The sequence below is a fragment of the Takifugu flavidus genome, chromosome 5 (genome assembly GCF_003711565.1).
Source record: "Takifugu flavidus isolate HTHZ2018 chromosome 5, ASM371156v2, whole genome shotgun sequence".
NCBI lineage: Eukaryota > Metazoa > Chordata > Actinopteri > Tetraodontiformes > Tetraodontidae > Takifugu > Takifugu flavidus.
In genome coordinates, this window is record NC_079524.1 from 14,675,630 (window position 1) to 14,682,103 (window position 6,474).

Here is a 6,474-nt window from a genome sequence, read left to right on the forward strand (position 1 = left end):
GTAAAGAGGGTTGTGTGGTTGGGGTCAGGTGAGTGACGTTCATGTCAGACACTTGTTTATAGATGACAGCTGAGTTAACCATATTATATTTAGGCTGGTGACGTCATGCTGTACCAGCAATATTATCGTGTGAAAGACGTCACGCTTCTTCCCCTTTTTCTGCTGCAAAAAATTATGTTTATTCATATCAATTTATCTGCAGAAGGCATGAACCATCAAGATGAGAGGAACCTGTCAGTGGATCATGATTCTCTACCCCAGCAGCCTTGGCCTAGCAAAGTAGCACAGTAAATGTTAACCAAAAAAGTATGCAATAGACTATACCTATTGTTAAAGACTCCTGATTTTTAAGATGTCCTCTTCAGTTGTTTTTTTTATTTTTTATAATGTGAATATTAAAATCTTTATTGCAAAATAAAGATATAGTTCTGATTTTACAACATGTAGGTAGACAAACCTACTGTAGAAGCTCCACACGGAAACCGTGTTCTAGTTTTGTGTAGTTCGTTACTTCGACACAAGGGGGTGCATGTGATCTGTGTTTCAGATGTCAAAACTACTGACCTTGAATATTCAGGCTCTCTAAATCAGTGTTTTTCAACCTTTTTTGAGCCAAGGCACATTTTTTTCATTGAAAAAATCTCGTGGCACACCACCAGCAGAAAAAAAGCTTATTTTAACACTGAAGAATTATGTTATATTATAGTGTCTTGAATAGGAATCAAGTAAACAAAACGAAAAAGGTATTTTATAATCTTTATAATCTCAATGTGAAACCTGGGCCTGTTTGGATGAACACAGAGCTGATATCCTGGCAGGAATCGATGAAAGACACACATGAAGCTCTTCCTCCACAGCTCTCAGTCTTTCTCTGTTTTTAGTTTTTACAGCAGTCAGGCTTGAAAAGCTCACCTCACACAGATATGTTGTGGAAAATGGGAGCAGTGTTAAAATAGCTTTGTTGGCCAGCATTGGGAATTCCTTTGCAGCTGCCAACCAAAAACTGTCCGAAGGTAGATCAGCAAAGCTTAGCTTGAGACCACGATCTTGTCTTAGTTCAGTTAGTTGCTCCTGCTCCTGTAAAGTCATGTCCTTTCCAAGAGCTGATGCTGAGCTGAATGGGTCCCTAACCCAGTCAAGGCACTCTGTGGAGGCTGAAGAGAAATAAAATGACATCTTCTCCTCAAGAGTTTTCAGATGTTTAACTATTATCTCACCCAGTGCAGCAGTATTAACATCTTGCCATTTATTGGTGAGTGGGAACATTTCAAGATTGCCACTTTCCACATGTTGCTGCCAGAGTTGCACCTTTGAACGGAATCCATTTATTGTATCTGTACTTGTAAGCAGGTTTTCATTTTGGCCTTGCATTCGTGTGTTCAGTTCATTCAGATGATGAAAAATATCTGCCAGGTATGCCAGCCTTGCACACCACTCATCACATGCAAGCAGCTTTGCATAATCGGAACCCTCATTTGTCAAAAAAACTTTAAGTTCCTCTCGCAGCTCATACACACGGGCCAGCACCTTGCCGCGTGACAACCATCGCACCTCCGTATGAAACAGCAAGGCTTTATGCTCCGCTCCCATTTCCTCACACAAAGCCGCAAAAATGCGACTTTTCACAGGTCATGACTTCACAAAGTTTACCATGTGCACAACATCATCAAACAGAGGAACGAGGTCTGCTGGTAAAGTCTTGGCAACGAGGGCTTCGCGGTGTAAAAAACAGTGAGTGATGAGCACATCTACCTGTTTCTCTGTGTGTTCACACAGGCGAACAAAATACTCAACATTTTTATTTTGAAGTGAAGGGTGTTTCGTTTGGAGATGGCGTTTAAGCTTACTTGGGACCATAGCACTGTTGGAGAGCTTTTCACCACATACCAAACACAATGGAGTCAGCGCCGTTGCATCTCCGGTAAAAGTAAATCCAAATGAAAGATAGCTTTCGTTGTATTGCCTCGCGCCAGAAACTTTGCTCGACGTCACCGTCTTTGCTTTCTTTTGACCTCCACTCATACTGGGGCCTTCATCTGGGTCTGGATTTTGTCCAGGGTCCAGTTCAGAGCCAGAATTTTTTCTCTTCAAAAACTTATCCATCACTCTCACCGGAGTCCCGCTATCCACAACGCCACCGTAAACGTCACCTGCCGCGGCGTCGATGCGTCACTAATTCGCTTGTCTCCAAGCACAATGCAATTAACAATTAGCTACCTATCTACCACCACCTACTGGTATGGAAGAGTACTATATGGTTACTCTGCCAGGCGCTAGACCGCACAGGCACAAAAATTTGATAATTTCCCACGGCACACCTGATAATATCTCACGGCACACTGGTGTGCCGCGGCACAGTGGTTGAAAAACACTGCTCTAAATAACGTCCTCTGTTCAGGAGCCTAATCCACTGAGACTCCACTACTGCTTCCAGGAGAAACATTTTTTTTTAAATTGCTTTTTTTTTTTAAAAAATGCTGAGTTTGTCCTCTGGGAAACATCCTGTTGAGTTCACTCACGGTACCACCACAACGTCATGACCAGAGAGGAGACAAAGAAATTGGCGGACTGAGTTCCACCAATTGATATTTATTGTGGTTTTTATTTGATATAGCCATGTTCATTTTAGACAGTTATGCACAACATGATGCACAACATGGGTCTAAACTTTAAACTCTAAAGTGACCCGACTGAGTTTTTATTTGCTTTATCTTTGCAATTAATTAATTTTATTACTCAGCATGCCAGGTATTCCTCAATTACCTTGTTTTTGATCATAATTCATCCTTCTTATATATTTTTCTTTTTTACATTTTGAATAAAAACACTTTTTATGTCACAACCCCTCTAAGGCACAACATGGGTCTAAAATGACCCATATCCATTTCCCATGTTATTTCATGTATGGCTGAGTGTTTCTATGCTGAATGTTTATAATCTATGTATTTAATCATTTATTAATACAACTATTCAGTAAATTTTAATTGTTTTATTCAGAACAAATCATCACATTAAGTGTTCTGTTCTTCCTTTATGAATAAGCATAGCTTTTGTCAGTCTTCATGAAGTTTTCACACATGGGTCAGAAATGACCCACATTTGTGTAACATATAGTATTTACCACTGGAAATTTTTGAAGACCTGAAACATGTAAGTCTTATTTTACAATAATTATCGTCTTACCTGATAATAAATTTGATGTGATAACTCTGCATAATTATTGATTATGTTTAAGGTAATTTTAAGACTAAGTAGCTCCTTTTCTTGTCAGAAAGGGAAGAATTTTCAATCGGCTACTGTTAGCTAGCTAGCTACCGTAGCTAGCTAGCTGTTGACATTTGATGACTTGTGAAACATAAGTATATGATAATTGATAAGGGTTTAAGTTACCCTGAGAATTAGTCATAGTCTATTAAATAAGTATATTAGACAACTTATTTCAGAAAGAAAAATAACTAGCCTATTAGTTCGCTAGTTAGACTTGTCAAAGTAACTGCTGCTAGCTAGCTAGACTTGTGAAATATAACTAAGTAAATATAAAATTAATAAATATAAGTAAATATAACTGATAAGGTTTAAGTTACCTTGAGAAAAAGTACATTACTTGTCAGAGAGGAAAATATATTCAATACTATTAGCTATATTGTATTCTAGCATATTATATTGTAGCTAGCAATCTATCAAGACACCAAAATTAAGCTTAGTACGACAGTTGACAGATCCTGTCACTAGAAATGCCTCAAGATCATATTAAACCCTAGCTGCCTCACTATCAAGCTTGTCTCTGTATACTGATGATAATATTTTGTGCATTTGCTTTTCTATATTCAGATCATGGCTATTCATAGATTCACTGCTGAAATGATTGTGAAGATGCTGCAGAAGGGACTAGATCAGGAAGATGAGGATGGAATTGGTCCTGAGTCTGAAATCTCAGATGATGATAATGACCCAGCCTATGTGCCTCAGGGTCAAGTTGGAGTTATGGGTGTATCTCTCCTGAAGATGACAAAGAGGGCTCATCTGATGAGTCTTCTGAAGAGGAAATTCAGACCCAGTCAAATAGTTTTCGTAAAAACAGGTCTTACTGGAATGAGAATCCCCCCACTCACAGCAGAATAAGAAGCCATATCATTCTGAGGAGCTGCCCAGGACCTACACCTGGATAAATTCATCAGTGACAACATCATTGAGGAGGTTCTAAGATGCACCAACTTAGAGGGACGCAGAGCAGTCGCAGCAAAAGGGAAAGAGTGGAAAAGCATCGACAAGGAAGACTTCCTGGCCTTTATCGGTTTGACCCTCCTTGCCGGGGGGGACAAGAGCTGGGATGTTGCCTTGCGGGAGCTGTTTCTCAACCCCCTACAAAATCCAATTTACAAGGCCACCATGGGTGTCGGGAGATATGAGAATATCCGCCGCTTCATACGGTTTGACAACAGGAGGACCAGGGCTTTGCGACTGGAAACGGACCACATGACGGCATTCAGATACGTGTGGGAGCGCTTCCTGGACAACTGCAGAAGACGGTTCATCCCTAGTGACTGTGTCACCATCGATGAGCAGCTGGTTTTCCCAGTGCACCAGGCCTGTGTGTAAGGAGCACAGACATGTCATGGTCATTTGTGAGGAATGTAAGAATTGAATTTATCTGCTGTGATCAGATGTGTTATGTTAGTTTCAATTAAATCAAATTAGTTTAAATGTAATCAAATGTTAGTTTCAATGTAATCAAATTGGATTACATTGTTAAATTATCAGTTCAATTTTATCTACTGCACTGTGATCAGTTGTTATATTTTATTTGGTCACAAATCAGATGTTAAAATGGTTAAAATATCAACTGTTTCATGTTTGTGTATGACAAATAAACACATTTCAAATATAAAATGTATGATTATTTGGCCCAAAGCATTGCTAACGTGATTATTTGAAGCAAATTATTGTTATAGTTTGAAGTAATTTAATTCAAAATCACACTTGGATAAATGGGTCATTTTTGACCCATGTGGTGTAGTAATCCAAAATCTGTTTTTATTCCTAAAATAATAAACAGACAATGGAAGCATTGACCTTGTACTAATCAAAACCAAGATATTAAAATCATAACTGGGACATTTAATAATAAAATAAATTGATTTTTTTTAAAATACAGCAAAGAAACAGTCAGCCAGCCTGAAAACACATGGAAAATGAATGCGGGTCATTTTTGACCCATGTTGCACATTAGAAGGGGTGTTCATATGTTGTGCATCAAGGGGTTAAATGATATCTATATACTGTAAAAGACAAGAAATATTAGGAAAAATGCATGAACTTCATTTAGCTTACAGTACAGAACACATCACGATGGGAGTTTATTCACAAAACAATGTTTTCTTTTCCTCAGCTTTCTTTCTCACAGTTAAATTAAAGGTGCACTATGCGATGTTGCATGTTGTCACTTCCATTGATGTCCAAAGTAAATATGAAAAAAAAATAAAACAGCAAACTGTCCGCTGCATGTATTGTAAAATGTATTCCTACATTTATTGTGCGGTAATCTAATTGTAACATGTATTGGTTACATGTTTTGATGCATTTTTATGATTTATTAAAAAAATTATGTCCGAATTTTTGGGGGCTTGCAACAGATTAGGGCATTTACATGGAAAACGCATCTCTTCTTATGTAATTTTCAGGTTACGAAACAACTTCCAATTAATTTCGTAAGTAGAGGTCCCACTGTATAATACTAACCAACACTACCGCCGTCTTCTGGGCCTTGATTAACACACTGCTCAGGAACATGCTCAACCTCTTTATCTTTGTATACCTGCATGACATTCTGATCTTCTTCAGAAACCAGGAGGAGCTTATTCATTATGTCCTGGTTGATCTCCAGAAGAAGCTTCTTCATCAAGGCAGAAATGTGTGAGTTCCAGGCCCCATCAGTTCCCTCACAGCCTCATTTGAGTTTTCATTTCTTGAAGTACATCTAGGAACATGCTCTGTCTAGATGGATTAAATGCAAAGAAGTGATTCCAGAAGCATTAAATGCTGTAGATGGCATCAATAGTTCTGAAGACGCTTACAGATGTCTTGCCATCTGTCATCACATCTCTGTTAGACATAAGCAGTCTGTCCCTAATGTCAAGTTTTGTACCTAAGTCTTCTAAATGAGCTGTTATTAAAACACTATTTAAAGAACCTAGATTTGACACAGGACTGTTAACTGGATACGATCAAATGTCCAGGTTTTTGTAGACTTTCAGTCAGGATTGAGGGCTCGTCCAAGTTACGAAATAGCACCAGAGAAAGGTCAATTAAAGCTCCTTTCAGCATCAGATAAAGGTCTGTTCTTTTCCTGTTAGAGCTTTTGATCCAGTTGACCATCACGTTCTTTTACTGAGAATGGACAAATGGCAGTGGAGGGTATGCCTGGTTTAGAACTTCCCGATCAGATCGGTCTCAGTTTGTCTATGTGATGAAAAA